This window comes from Nicotiana attenuata, chromosome 9, assembly GCF_001879085.1.
Source record: "Nicotiana attenuata strain UT chromosome 9, NIATTr2, whole genome shotgun sequence".
NCBI lineage: Eukaryota > Viridiplantae > Streptophyta > Magnoliopsida > Solanales > Solanaceae > Nicotiana > Nicotiana attenuata.
Genome location: NC_031997.1, coordinates 46,797,554 through 46,814,361, shown reverse-complemented (window position 1 = coordinate 46,814,361; position 16,808 = coordinate 46,797,554).

Sequence of the window (16,808 nt, the reverse complement as noted above, 5' to 3'; positions counted from 1 at the left end):
TTTTGAGCTCGGGCAAGGGCGATTCTGAGAGGATTTTGGAGAGGAGATTATTGGGTAACATTTCTATGATCCTTTCTAATTATTCTATCATTTAGTAGTTAAATCCACCTTTTAAATTCGAATTAAGGAGCAAAAATGGAAGAATTTGGGGGAAAGTTCATTGACTAAACTATCGGGTTTTGAGGGAGCATTCGACCTCCGATTTCTGAGATTTTTATATGGTTAGACTCGTGAGAGTACGAGGTTTCTGAAAAATGTGAAAATTATTCGGTTCCGAGACGTTGGCCTGAGGGGCGTTTTGGTCATTTCACCTATTTTCGCGCCTTAGCTTTAATTTCAATAGTGGAATCAGTTGTTTGCAATATTATTTACGATTTGTAATTTAATTGAATAGATTTGGGCCATTTGGAGTCGGATACTCGTGGCAAGGGCATCGTTCCCTAGTTGACTTCGCACCGGTTCGAGGTAAGTGGCTTGTCTAACCTTGTGTGGGGGACTTCGTCCCTTAGGATGTGATAATTGGTAATTGAATGCCTTGTACGTGAGGTGACGAGCGCGTACTTGAGCAAATTGTTGAAACCCGGATTTTTACTTAAATACTTGATTTGGATTCTCTTTCATATTTGCCTTACTTTACTTGCTTTTATAGCCTGTGCTAGCGTAGAAGAGCATGTTTAATTGATCCAAGCTGCCTATTTGTTTAAATTGTCTTAACTGTGATTACGTGGAGCATGTTAGGCCAGTATTATTTGATGCCTTGTATTGTTGTACTTAAATTTCTGAATAATTCGTTGATGTTGGTTGCGCATTTATATTGGGACTACGGATGCGGATTCCGGGAGTTCCCCCTTGATTGTTTACTTTGGGACTACGGGTTTGATTCCCGGGAGATCCACCTGTACTTTTATTTTGGGACTACGGGACGGTATCCCGGAAGATTCTCCTGCACTTTTATTTTGGGACTACGGGATGGTATCCCGGGAGATCCCCCTGCACACTGATGATTGGATTACGGGACGGTATCCCGGGAGATCTTTTGATATCGATATGAGATTTGGACTACGGGACGGTATCCCGAAAGTTCCATTGGACAATTGAAAAAAGGGCTACAGGATGGTATCCTGGGAGACCCCCGTCGGTATTCTTGTAATTTTGCTGTATTTACTCTGTGTTCCTGTTTTGTCTTGCAGTTCTATATTTCATTGATCTGTTTATCACATCGCTGTGTTCATTAGTTTTCTTCAGATTTCGATACTGTTAATATCTCGCTATTTTATTGTTTCTGTCTCAGTAGGGCCCTGACCTTTTCCTCGTCACTACACAACCGAGGTTAGGCTTGGCACTTACCGAGTACCGCTGTGGTGTACTCATGCCTCTTCTGCGCATGTTTTTCATGTGCAGATCCAGGTGTTTCTGAGCAGGCGTACCACCAGTAGCTGTCAGGGAGCGTATTGGGGACTTGAGGTATACATCTGCTATGTCCGCAGATCCGCAAAGTCTCCTTCTCATTTTATCCATAGTTGTTAGATGTTATTTCGATCACTCTTTGTATTAGACTATTCTGGTGACTAGAGCAGTGTAAGATTTCTTATAGCCTGTGTTGCCCGTGAGTTTCCGGGTCTTGGAGGTTATTTCAGTATTTTGTATTAAAGTGTATGTGCCAGGCGGCAACTGTATACATTACTCATGTTATTTAGCTTCGAATGTAAATTTCGCATATGTTGTTACTTCCGCAATGTGTTAGGCTTACCTAGTCGTGAAGACTAAGTACCGTCATGACGTGTTTACAATTGATGAACTAGGGTCGTGACACCACCACCCTCCTCCCCAATCTTTTTTCCATGAGAAATGTCAACAATTAAGATAGAAATAAGCTCAAGTGTTAGAGTCTGCCATATTGTTCCAAGTGTATGAGCCGTTGTCTACTTATACAAACTTTGGACAATCATCACAGCTCGACGTCAGTGGAGTTAGACCTAAGTTTCATATTTTTTTAATAAGGTATTAGGGCCACAACCATCCATGTTTTCCAATGTTGGAGCTACACATCACGTTATCCACGCTTCAAATGTTGAACCCTAAGCATGTGAGATGTTAGAGTCTTATATTGCCAAGTGTACACGATTGTTATCTTCTTATATAGTTTTGAGCAATCCTCATAATTTGACTTAACTTTTGAGGTGAATTAGGCTCAACATTTATTTTTCTTTAATATTAAATTAAATTTTTAGTATATTGGTTGGCTAGTTTAGTAAAGACAAATGTATCAAGTAGAAGATAGCAATAATCAGAAGGAATTGCAAACAAGTTTCCCTCAACTTATCAGACACAAATTTTGAAGTGGAGAGCCACGACTCATAAATTGAGGCTTAGAGGGAAACAAAGGCAAAACAAGAAATGCTAGAGAAATATTGAAGGGATCATTTTGGACTTTGGTGGTTATAATAATGAAAACGAGAGAATTAAATTGTAAGTGAGAGATTACAAATTAGACTAAAGTTTTTATGTTGCATTTTTTTTTTCCATTACAAATCGAAAATTCCCATTCGTGTAACATTTTAACATAACTTTTCCGCGACAAAAATCTAACCGTTAATTAGTTTATCTTTTTGAAGCAATTAAAGGTCCTTTCCCAATAGAAAAATCGGGCGGTTCAGCAACAGCAACGGTTTAATACTTCCTCTACTCTCAATTAACTAAGCTTTAATACTTTAACTTTTACTATTAAATTTGTTTTTAAAATATCTATAATTTAAAAAAAAATTATTTACCACATTTTTTCTTTAATTAAGGCTAATGAGCATCTTTATTAAGAGGCGCGTAAAAACTTTAAACATAGATAATATGGATCTGAGTATTTTATTATTTCTTTTAATCATCTTTTCCTTTTATTGTACTCTATTTTCCATCAGATTATTTCTTTCAATTATCTTTTCCTTTTATGACAACAATTATGCCTAGCATAAATTGAAGAAAAGAGCCAAGTGTGACGAATATGAGGTACCTCAATGAGAGCGTGGATTTCACTGTTTCTTTTGACAAAGTTGTTAACATGCACCATGTTTGTGTCCCAGAGGACTGCCATGCCACCTGCTTGGCCCTCAGAAGGAACTTCTACCATATCAGTGAACCTAAAGTCATACATGAGATTACCATGGTTTGTCATTCTTGTCTCCAATAAGGTCACCATGCAAGGGTGATGAGTTTCAATTAAGTCACGAAAGTTTCTTCTAAACTCATCATTATTACCCCCTCTTATGTTCCAAATTATGAAGTTTTTAGCACGATTCATTGGTACGGGAGGAGGATGGGGACCATTCAGCTGACTTCCCTAAGGGAAAACTGGGTTCCTCCTTAGTGAGGGAACCGGTATCATTGCCAGGTTCCCTACAGTGGGATCCTGAGGAGGTCTCATGTCCATCGTGCATTTGAATAACGAACTTGGACAGGCTAGAATAAGCCTCTTCTCCCGCCTTTTCTGGAATAGAAATACTTTTACTTCGTCTAGGTTTGATGATTCCTCCATTGATTCCCCTATTAGATCCATTTCGCCCTTTAGACCCTCCCATGCTGGATTTCCCAAACCTTGTGGAATATCTGAGTGGGGTGCTTGTTGGTTCAGTGGTTCTTGGTTGACTGGCATTTGAGGATGCACAGGCATCTGAGGTTGCATGTCCACTAGTGGAATGTCCCAATTCATCAGGACAAGATTGAGAGCAGTTAGCTCTTGTGGAGGGAAAAATGAAAGATCTAAACCCCGGGGTAGGTAAGGATTCTGGTTGAAAGGTTGAGGGAGGTTCCATTGGGCACGCATGGCCTGGACCAGGTTGATGTTCATCCCTGGAGCTAAAGGTTGAACTATGTTGTTTGCCCAGATGTGATTCATATAATTGTTCATCGCAAGATGAAGACCCTTGGACACTAGTTGGGCAAGGAATTGTGGATTTTGAATCAAGATTAGACTCTCTTGACCATTGATGTTGACTTGAAGAGAGACCCCCCTCCCCATTAACCCTAATTCTATCAGCTATGTTGGGTGGTGATCTTGTGGGAGTGGAGGTTATGCATAGATTATGGGAGGATGTGGTATTTGATTTGGGAAGGGAGGAAGATTTTCCATATTTTATGGTCGCTGATTTCTCAGAAGTTGGACTAGGCGAAATCTCCTCCGGTGATTTAGAGTAATTCTTGGCATGTTGAGAAGTAGAGGGTTTGGGATATATTGGCTCCTGAAGATTGCTAGGGGAAATGATTAGTTCTACTTGCATGTCGATAGAGAGGTTTTGCGTGTTAGATTTAATAGGGGATTTTGCATGGATTTTGTTAGGCACGTGTAAATGGTCATTGGCCATTTGTAATTGGGGAGGGTTTTGGTTGGACGGGTGTGCGTCCGCATGCAAGGGGTGGTTTATTATGGATGAGCAAAGAGGGTCATTAGCTATATTTTTGGGGTTTTTTGATTGGTTGGTAGTGTTATTTAGGGAAATCCCTCCTAATTTGGTCTTGTCGTTTTTTATCCTAAGAACCCGGTTCAACTGCTTGTTGTCATGGTTGATTTCGATATTGTTGTAGGTGATATTATGTAAAACAGCTTGTTGGGGATCCATGTTAATATTGGAGAAACAATTTTGAGTATCTATGGTATAATTGTCAGCATGAGTTAATGACAAGTTGGGAGGTTGATCTAAAACATATATATTACTAGGTTGATTTGATTGAGCTTTAAGAACATATATTTGTTTTTGAGTGAGGGTGGACTTACCTGATGATGCATTGTATATCCTAGCATTAATACATGGTTCATGTTTCCTCGTATCCTCTTTAATAGATTTGTTTGGGAGCTTCCTGCCTCGAGGGAAAGGCAATGTTTGCCACACATCCTGACCTCCAGGTGATGGAATCTGGCTTGAGCAGGGTTGGTTTTGTGTAGTAGTGATAGGTGTAGATAACTTACCAATAGTGCATGAGGTGACTGTGTGACCTAATCGCCCACATACTTTGCAAAGGAACGAGTCCGCCTCATAATGAATGAGTTGCCTATGTTTTCCGATAAGGATAAATTTTTTTACAGGTTTTTCCATAGGTAATTCAATACAAAGTCTTGTATATCTCCCTCTCAAGGATGATGAAGTGCAAGCATCCACTTTCAATAACCTTCCTGATGTTTTAAGCGTCAATGCCACACAAGAGGGGGGAGGGGGTGATTTGTGTGGTACCCAATTTTCGCTTAACTACTCTATAGAAGAACCTGGTTCTTCTAGGTGTTCTTACTACTACTGTTTGCGGAATAGTAAATACTGAAAGTAAAGAACACAGAGATTTTTACGTGGAAAGCACCTGGCTCAAAAGGTGAAAAAACCACGACCTACTACTCAGTAGGATTTTCCCAAACTTCCACTAAAATCAATGAGGCAAAACAACATTTACAAAACTCTTGTAAACCTAAGGATTAACTCTAATCCCGTTGTGGCACACAGCCTCAACTGTTGCGACAACTTCAAGTTAACTCTAACTTGAATACTCTGAGTACCTAATACAATTGCTTCTTTGAAAGCTGAAAGGTACAACTTTAAACCACCTACTACAATTGAACTAGAATAAAAGAAAGACACAATGGAACTGATTCTTCTATCTCGTTCAAGTAGCTTCAGGAGTGCACACTCAAATCTCACATAAATTGCTTGCAAAATCGCCTTGCTCTTTTGCTCTCAATTTAGTTTAACTTCTGCGTTTGCGCAATCCTATAAAAGAGAACAATCACTATTTATTTAATAGGTTAGTAATCAGAGTTTGATTGGGACTCAATTGCTGCTCTTCTATCGCAGAAGAGTTTATGATGATATCAAACTCTAACACTATCTTTATCCTGGATTGTGTTCTCTTCATATAAGGAGACTTTCTCTCCTTATCTAATATACAACCTTTTCGATCAGATCAGGAGATATTGCTGCTTTATCAGTAGGACTTATCTCCTTCACGCGCATCTCACATGTATAGGTTGATCATGACTGTGCTTCACAAGATGGACCTGGTTCATGACTGAGTTCTTTTGTCATTCTTCAAAATTGCACCTGTTCTTGGGCCAACAAATTCTCCCTTTTTGATGATGACAAATTCTGTGCTTTTTACTGATTTGGAACCTGTAAGAACTTAGCTTAATCATCAATACTAAACTTAGAAAATTCACTTATCATCAAGGACCAGGTTAATTAGGTTATAAACATCACTTATTTCAGAATGTGTAAAGAATGTCACAATGACTCTTCCCCCTTTTGGCATCATCGAAAAGTTGCATACAAAGTGTGATTACCAGATTTTAATAAGTACTCATGGCCACTGGGGCAAATACAAGTGCAATCATGGTGCAATCATCAGTAATCAAACAAATATATTTAAACTATCAAGGACAGATTAATCATTGAACAAGAGCAAAACAGTAGTTATCATTGATAGAGATATGTTGCCACCTACAATCCACAAAAAGAAAGTAAAACATTCCAACCATGAGCAAAAAATAGAAAGATAGAAAAATCCCTAATCTGGGTCACTGGGGTAAGGAACAAATGCAGGAGACAGGATCTAGGAGTCCTAAGGCTTGGAGGAACTAGAGGGTTGGGTTTGGAGAAGATTCAACATGTTCTGAAGAATTCCATCATTCTTCTCCTTTTCTTTGGCAAGCTCAGATCTGAGACCATCCCTCTCATCTTCTACTTCAGCCACACGTGCCTTGAGCCTTTCTATTTCAGCATCCTTGGCTACACATTCCTGAACCAGACTCCTAACCTTGCTGTTGATGGGTGTCCTCTGGGATGAACCAGGTTCATTTGGGATGGCAGTGACTGGATAGTCACAAGCAAGCAGAGTATTGATGCCAAAGTGTTCCTTGCTTGAGGCCATTTCCCATTTCTTCAGAGGCACATTCAGCCTGTCCAGAACTGTGGTTAGAATAAAGCCATAAGGAGTAGCATGAGCCTTGGATCCATTTATGACCCTGTCTAGCAGCTTGACAATGAAAGCAGGCCAATTGATTTGCTTTCCTCTCTCCAGGCGCTCCATAAGGACCAGATCCATGTAGTTGGCAGTGTGCCTTCTCTCCTGTCTAGGCAATAAGCACTTGTTGACAAATTCAAACACAACCTTGTGCTTAGGCCTTATTTCACTCTTCTGCACAGCCCGGGCTTCATTCACTTCTTCTGAATCACAAAACCTCTTGGTGATTTCAAGGGCAGTAGGGAGGGAGTCCAGGCAAGGCCACCTTTACCTTGTGTAGTCATCAAACCCTTCAGAGGGTATGTCAAGAATCTCTCCCAGTTTCTGTGCATCAAACTGCACTTGAACTCCTTTCACTAGGCTTCTAACTATGCCATCCTTAACCACATCATTTGCCATAAATTCAATCGGCTCATTCCTGGCAAGCCTACCATCCATCTGAAGGACCATGTCCTTCCACCCCTAAGCTGCTAAAGCATCCACCAACCTAATCATTCCTGGTTGCACCAGGTCTTTCAACAGTCTTCCCCTCAAAATATTCCTTCTGCCAAACATGGCAAACTTGTCCTGTTCCTTCTCAGAATCATGTTCTTCTTCTTCTCCACTCCAGTCTTCATCATCAGAAATTCTTGATTGTTTGTTTTTCACTGCAAATCTTGTCCTCTTGGCTAGTGAAAGTTCAACAGCCTCAGACATAGAGGAAGACTTCTTGGAGGAAGTCTTGGGCTTTTTAGGCTTGGGTGTAGGAACCTCCACTGTTATACCCCTTTCTTGATGGACCAGTTCGATCTCCTCTTCCTCAACAGCCTCTGAGGATTCTGCAATCTTTCCCTTTCCCTTATCCATTTTCTTTTTCTTACTTTCTTCTAAGGCTTTTTGTAGATCAGCTTTACTTTGTTTTATCCTGCTTCTTGTGGCTCTAGCCCTAGGAACTGAAGAGGCAGTAGGTGTTGGGGATGAAGCTTTTCTTTTCTTGGAAGGCTTGGGAACATTTGGGGCTTTTGTTGTGGGAGTTCTGCGTTTCTTTGGGTCATAGCTTGCCCCAACCTTTTTCAGTAGATCAGCCAGGGTCTCTTCAGTAGATGAAACAGGTTCATCTCTCTGTTTGCTCAGATGAACCAACCCCTCAGCAGCTTCCCCAGAACCACTTCCCCCTGACTTCAGGCCATTCGCTTCTACCCTTTCATGTTCAACCCCACAAATAGCAGGTACTGCACTATTCCCAGTTCCCCTCTCTTCACCACATGCACCCTCTCTCTCTTTTTCTTTTTCTAACTTCTTTTTACCTCCACTCCTACGTATCTCAGGCAACTCAACATCCCTAATGGGTCCAACCAGAACAAAACTAGTCTCTAAATTTTCAATTACAGGTGAACTTACCTTGGAAGATGATTCTTGAGTCTTTTCAGAGTCAGAAGACACATGTCCTTCCCCCTCAGTAGCAGATTGATAGGATTCAGACTCAGAGCTGGAGTCAGATTTTTGAGCTTTGCTTGCTTTCACTTGGCTTGCTTTCAACCTTTCATTTAAAGCCTTCCTCAGTGCACCAGATGCCACAGTCTTTCTAGCAAGCATTTTTACCCTTCGTAGTCTAGGTTCTGGAGATTCATTGGATGGACTGGTTGAGGATGAATTTGAGGGAGATGGTGGTGGAGGAGTTCCAGGATTTTCTTGTGAGTTAGACATGATCGTTGATTCTTTGAGAAAATTTGGGAATTTTGGAGAAGAGGGTAAGTGAAGATGACAACGAATTTTTGACGGTTATGATGAAGACTGGAGAATTGATGTGTATTTAAAGGGGATTACACATTTAATAAGTAACGACAACCTTTTGCAGTGGTCAAATAGGAGTCTAATCAACCTGAAATTCCAGATTTTGAATGATCTATTTGGCTTCCCTAGATATTAGGCAAAAATTACGGTTTAGAGTTCTAGATGGAAGGAACTGGTTCAATGCTAACGGATAGAATTTTCTAGGAATTTGACAAGTATAGGACTTCTTCTCATGATTGAATTATTAACCTTTCTAATTGTGCAGAGTACAGAAAACATACCTGAGCTTTCATATGAACCCATACTGATGAACCATGTTCTTCATTTAGAACTCTCTTGAACATGCTTCAAATGCCATAATAGAGAAAATTTTGTAAGAGATCAGTGAGTCATATTAACACATGTCACAGGAGTATACTAATTAAAGTATGAAGCTGAGTAAGAATTAATCTAGATATTTACACATGTTTAGAATTCCTAGCCAAAAAATATATTTTTTTTTCATTTTTCAGTTTTTTTTTCATTGTGCATTCTGAGCTGGACCTATTAGGTGATCTTAATCATCCCTAATTCCAACCCGTTCCTCTCAAAGTTTTCTCTACTCAGTGCTTTAGTGAAGATGTCAGCAATTTGTTTATCAGTAGCAAAAAATTCTATGGAGATCAATCCTTTCTCATAGTTATCTATCAAGAAGTGGTGTCTAACATCTATCTGCTTAGTCCTTTTATGATGAACAGGGTTCTTTGTCATACTTATAGCACTAGTGTTATCACAGAATATAGGAATGCAACCAACTTCAATGCCAAAATCTACCAGCTGCTCTTTGATCCATAGTAGTTGAGCACAACAAGATGCAGCAGCAACATATTCAGCCTCAGCAGTGGATAAGGCCACTGAATTTTGCTTTTTAGTGGCCCATGATACAAGACATGAACCAAGAAAGTGAGCCATACCTGAGGTGCTTTTCCTATCCACAAGGAAACCTGCATAATCAGCATCAGCATATCCTACTAGATTGAAATTACTATCTTTAGGATACCAAAGACACAGATCAGTGGTGCCTTTCAAATATCTTAGTATCCTTTTGACAGCAGTCAAGTGAGACTCTTTTGGATTAGACTGAAAGCGAGCACAAAGCCCTACACTGAAAACAATGTCATGTCTGCTGGAAGTAAGATACAAGAGTGAACAAATCATTCCCCTATACAACTTTTGATCAACTGATGAACCAGGTTCATCAATGTCTAATTTAGTGGCAGTTGCAATGGGTGTGTCTATTTCTTTTGATTCTTCCATTTTAAACTTTTTGATAAGCTCTTTTGCATACTTCTGCTGATGGATCATGGTTCCATTTAGACTTCGTTTGATATGTAAGCCTAAGAAGAAGTTAAGCTCACCCATCATACTCATTTCAAACTCACTCCCCATTAATTTTGCAAAATCCTTACTTAGCTTAATAGTGGTGGCCCCAACGATTATATCATCAACATATATTTGTACCACAAGGAGATCCTTACCTTTTTCCCTTAGGAGTAAGGTACTGTCAGTTTTACCTCTTTTGTAGCCATGTTCAAGCAGAAATTTGGACAGTCGTTCATACCATGCTCTTGGAGCCTGCTTGAGTCCATAGAGAGCCTTGTCTAATTTGTACACATGCTCAGGACATTCCTTGCTCTCAAACCCTAGAGGTTGTTTCACAAACACTTCTTCTTTCAGGTAGCCATTCAGGAAGGCACTTTTGACATCCATCGGATGAAGAGTGAATTCCATGTGTGCTGCAAAGGCTATGAGGAGTCTTATTGCCTCTAGTCTTGCAACTGGAGCAAAAGTCTCATCATAATCTATACCCTCCTTTTGGCTGTAACCTTGGACCACCAGTCTTGCCTTGTTTCTTGTAACTATTCCATCTTCATCAAGTTTGTTTCTGAAGACCCATTTTGTACCAATAACTGATCTATCCTTGGGTCTTGGAACTAGATGCCAAACTTGACTTCTTTTGAACTGATTGAGTTCATCTTGCATTGCATTCACCCAATCTGCATCCTGCAAAGCCTCAACAACATTTTAGGTTCAATAATAGATAGGGAAGCATCAAAAGCACACATATTCTTTAATTGTGATCTAGTTTTGACTCCAGATGTTGGATCAGTGATTATGTTCTCAATAGGATGGGAACTTTGATACTTGTGAGGTTTCACAACCATCTAGTTTCTGCTAGATGTTTCTCCCATGTTCTGTTGCTGAGGAACATGATCATGAACAGATTCTCTTAGAGGATTAGTTTCAATTCCTCTTTGATCAGTTCCCCTATCAGGTTGCCCTGGATGGAAGAACCTGTTCCATCACCTGTTCCTTCTTTTGGTGCCACTTTAACTTGTGCTGAGACTTCAGTTAAGTCCTTTACCAATCCAATGGCTTCATCTCCATGTTCCAGTCTCTCAGAAAGAATGTTGGTTTCATCAAACACAACGTGCACACTTTCTTCTACACACAATGTTCTTTTATTGAACACTTTATATGCTTTTCTATGTGAAGAATATCCCAAGAATACTCCCTCATCACTTATGGGATCAAACTTACTTAGGGAGTCTTTTCCATTATTGTGCACAAAGCACTTGCATCCAAATGCCCTAAGATGGGATATATTTGGTTTTCTCCCTCTAAGTAACTCGTAGGGAGTCTTCTCTATAAGAGGTCTAGTCATGCATCTATTTACAATGTAACATGCAGTGTTTACAGCCTCTGCCCAGAAGTTGTGGGGGAGTTTACTAGAAAGAAGCATAGTCCTAGCCATGTCTTCAAGAGTCCTGTTCTTTCTTTCAACTACTCCATTTTGTTGAGGAGTCCTAGGGGCAGAGAAGTTATGATCTATACCATGCTCATTATAGAATTCAGCAAACTTAGCATTTTCAAATTCAGTTCCATGATCAGATCTAATTGATGCAAGTTGATTACCTAGTTGTTTCTGAGTTTTTATTACAAAAGCAGTAAACATGTCAAATGCTTCATCTTTAGATGTTAGAAATAGTACCCAAGTAAATCTAGAATAATCATCAACAAGTACCATCACATATTTCTTTCCACCTCTGCTCAAGGTTCTCGTTGGACCACAGAGATCCATATGAACCAGTTCCAACGTCTTGGTTGTGCTTACCATTTTCTTGCTTTTGAAGGATGATCTTACCTGCTTCCCCCTTGCACAGGCCTTACAAACTTTGTCTTCCTTGAACTTGATGTTAGGTAGCCCTATCACCAAGTCCTTAGAGACTAATTTGTTTAGCTGATTCAGACTGGCATGACCAAGTCTTTTGTGCCACATGAGGGGATCATTATCCAACACACTTAGGCAGGTGAGTTCATTTTCTGACAAAGTAGACAAGTCTACAATGTAAATATTGTTAACTCTTTTTCCCTGCAAAACAATCTTGTCAGTGATAAGATTAATCACAAAACATTTGGTTGAGGTGAATGCTACAAGGTTACCTCTGTCACACAGTTGTGACACACTGATCAGGCTGTATTTCAAGCCATCTATTAAGTAGACATTCTCAATGGAGTGTGAGTCTGTCTTACCTACCTTTCCAACCCCAATAATCTCACCTTTCTTCCCATTACCAAAGGAGACACTACCTCCCTTTAAGTCCTCAAGTGAAAGGAACTGGTTCTTGCTTCCAATCATATGTTTCGAGCAGCCACTATCCATGTACCATATTTGGCTACTTCCCTTCACTTGGACCTGCAAAAAGCAATCAAGGGTTAGTCTTAGGAACCCAAACTAGTTTGGGTCCCTTTCTATAGGCAAAGGGGTAAATCAAATTCCGTTTAGCCCACCCAGGCAGCCTATTTTTCTTTTGAACAAAAGCTTTGTTCTTTTGACTGGCCCTTTCTTTTTCATTACATTCATTTTTGTAATGGCCAGTCTTTCCACAGTGTGTGCAGATTTTGTTCTCAGGAAGAGTGAGATACTTGCTTTTAGGATCCCACTTAGGTGCTTGTGTCCCATAGCCAAGTCCTCTTTTGTTGCTACTGTGATATTCTTGTAGCCAGGAAAGTGCATCAGAAGCCTTGTTCCATTTGCAAGTTCTGTCTAGTTCATGTTTTACCTTCCCTAGATCTTCATTTAAGACTTTTATCTGCTCATCCTTCCTGTACAACTCATCCTTCATTTTTCCTAAGTTTTCTTCTAGGGTGAGTTGAGTGTGATCACCTTTCTTTTTACCTGTTAGTTTTAGTTTTAAGTTCTCAGACCTAAGTTCTAGGACACTGGTCTCAAGTTCAAGAACCTGGTTCTTCAACTCAGCATTTTTACTATCACTCTCATTAGCCCTAGATTCTAGATTTTTGCACTTGGCTTTTAGGATCACACATTCCCTAGACAGATCTTCCTGCTCATTGTTTATTATCTCAGACTCATCAATGAAGTCTAGCAATAGTTCAGACAACCTTTCTTTAGAAAGGAATTTAATCTTGTCTTTTAGATGAAGGACACTTACCTCTTGTTCATCATCTGATTCTCCGATGGCCATAAGTGCTTGTTCATCTCCAGCTTCATCTTCTGAGTCGTCATCTGATGTTTCTCCCCAAGCAGCAACTATAGCCTTTGTTGATCCTTTGTTCCTTTTAGGTTGGACCTGTTCCTTCTTCCTGTTCCTTCGTTCATCCCTTTCCTTCTTCCACTAAATTTCCCATTGAGGACAGTTCTTGATCATGTGATCAGTCTTACCACATTTGTAGCGACCCTCATTGGTCTGTTTCTCAGGAACCCTTGGTTTGTTGAAGGTTGTACCTCTTGAAGAACCCTTTCCTCTCATCAGGTACTTTATGAAATCTCTTGTGATCATGGCCATTTCATCATCCTCCAGATCTGAACCTTCTGCTATTCTGAGAGCCAGACTTCTTTCCTTCTTGGGTGCATCCATTTTCATGATTTGCCTTCTCAGTTCATAGGCAGTGAGGTTTCCAATCAGTTCGTCCAGTTTGAGGGTAGCAATGTTCTTTGATTCCTGAATAGCAGTGATTTTGCTTTCCCAAGTCACTGGTAAGACTCTTGTCAAGATTTTCTCAACCTTGTCTTCTTCAAGGATAATTCTTCCAAGAGATTTAAGTTCATTTGTTAGAGTTGTGAACCTTGTGTACATCTCCTGGATAGATTCTCCTTCCTTCATACTAAAATTCTCATATTGAGAATAAAGTACTGTTCCTCTTGATCTCTTTACTTGAGGAGTTCCTTCATGAGCCACTTGTAAAGTGTCCCATATTTCTTTTGCAGTTGTACAACTTTGAATTCTGCTGTACTCGTCTGGACCCAGTCCACACACAAGCCATTTCTTGGCCTTGGCATTCTTCTCCCATTTCTTCAAATCTTCAGCAGTGCAGTCAGCTCTTGTCCTTGGCACGTCCACTCCTTCAACATTCTTCTTTGTAGTTGCTAGAGGACCATCAGTGACTATGTCCCAGAGTTCATAGTCTTCTCCTATAATGTGATCTCTCATCCTGTTCTTCTACCAAGAATAGTACTGACCATTAAAGAGTGGTGGCCTAGCAGTGGATTGCCCTTCCCAGTTTCCAGGTGGTGCACTCATTTTGATATTTTCTAAGGTGTTAGCCTCTTCAAGGATAACCCGCTCTGATACCAATTGATATTTTAAACGTTAATGCCACACAATAGGGGGGGGGGGGTGATTTGTGTGGTACCCAATTTTTGCTTAACTACTCTATAGAAGAACCTGGTTCTTCTAGGTGTTCCAACTACTACTATTTGCGGAAAAAATAAATACTGAAAGTAAAGAACACAAAGATTTTTACGTGGAAAACACCTGGCTCAAAAGGTGAAAAAACCACGACCTACTACTCAGTAGGATTTTCCCAAACTTCCACTAAAATCACTGAGCCAAAACAGCATTTATAAAACTCTTTGTAAACCTAAGGATTAACTCTAATCCCGTGTAGCACACAACCTCAACTGTTGCGACAACTTCAAGTTAACTCTAACTTGAAAACTCTAAGTACCTAATACAAATGCTTCTATGAAAGCTGAAAAGGTACAACTTTAAACCACCTACTACAATTGAACTAGAATAAAAGAAAGACACAATGGAACTGATTCTTCTACCTCGTTCAAGTAGCTTTAGGAGTGCACACTCAAATTTCACATAAATTGCTTGCAAAATCGCCTTGCTCTTTTGCTCTAAATTTAGTTTAACTTCTGCGTATGTGCAATTCCTGTTAAAGAGAACAATCACTGTTATTTAATAGGTTAGTAATCAGAGTTTGATTGGGACTCAATTGCTGCTCTTCTATCGCAGAAGAGTTCACGATGATATCAAACTCTAACACTATCTTTATCCTGGATTGTGTTCTCTTCATATAAGGAGACTTTTCTCTCCTTATCTAATATGCAACCTTTTCGATCAAATCAGGAGATATTGCTGCTTTACCAGTAGGACTTATCTCCTTCACGTGCCTCTCACATGTATAGGTTGATCATGAATGTGCTTTACAAGATGGACCTTGTCACGACCCAGATTTCCCACCATCGGGGGTCGTGATGGCGCCTACTATCGGAGCTAGGCAAGCCAAGCCTTTTAAACATTCCCTGATTTCACCTCAACAAGAACAATATAAATATAACGAGTCATTTAAATTAAAGCGAAAGTCTTTAAAACACAGATAACTGGAAAAAAAACCCAAAATGCGGAAGTTAACATTTCTCTACCCAAGACTGGTGTCGCTATCTCACGAACTACTAAAGAGTGCTACAAACAAGTCTGAATGGAAATACATAAGTGTCTGTCTCGGTACAATGAAACAAACTAAAAACATAGAAAAGGGACTCCGGCGTGCGAACGCCAGCTAGGCTACCTCGTAAGTCCCTGGACTGAAGTCAGCTCCCGATCAATATCCTACTGCTATGGTCCAAAAGCTGCTCCGGTACCGTGATCTGTACAAAAGAGCACAGAAGTGTAGCATCAGCACAACCGACCCCATGTGCTGGTAAGTGCCTGGCCTAACCCCGGCGAAGTAGTGACGAGACTAGACAGGACTACCAAACCAACTTGTGCAGTTCAATATATATATATATGCAATAAAAGCGAAGAATACAGAAATTAAACAGTTAAGAGGGAGGGAAGCATACTATGGGGGAGTACAGTCCGGATATAAAGTCAACAATTTAAGTAAGAAACAGGGCAATAATTATAATTAATGAGAGCAGGAAAATCAACAGTTGCACGGCATCAACCTTCGTGCTTTTACTCTCATTCTCACCAAAAGCAATCAAATAAAGTGCACGGCATCACCCTTCGTGCTTTCCTCACATAACTCTCCTATCATGGCACGTAATGATCCTTCGTGAAATTATAATAAAAATCAGAGCACGGAATGTCCCTTCGTGCATAAATAACCAAAACATGGCACGGAATGACCCTTCGTGCAAATATAATCTAAACATGGCACGGAATGACCCTTCGTGCAAATATAATCAAAGCATGGCACGGAATGACCCTTCGTGCATTATCACTCTTCCTCACCCAAACAATAATCACATCAAACGGGGCGAGTGGNACCATCCGTCGAGCCTTCACATATGAAATAACACTGGGGGTGGCATGACCTGGGGTCCCTCTCCACTCCAATCGGGGCAAATCCGGCAAAGCCAAGGTCACTGTCTTGGCGTGACAATCAAAGATAGCATGATACGGGGACAACCAATCCATCCCTAATATAACATCGAAATCTACCATGTCTAAAAGCAATAAATTGACACGGGTCTCAAGACCCTCAAACACTACCACACAGGAATGATGAACTCGGTCGACCACTATAGAATCACCCACCGGTGTAGATACATAAACAGGGATACCCAAAGCATCACTAGGCATAACCAGGTAGGGTGCAAAATAGGACGACACATATGAATACGTAGACCTAGGGTCAAATAGCACTGAGGCATCCCTATCACAGACCAGAATAGTACCTGTAATAACAGCATCTGAAGACTCAGCCTCTGGTCTGGCTGGCAAAGCATAACACCGGGGCTGGGCCCC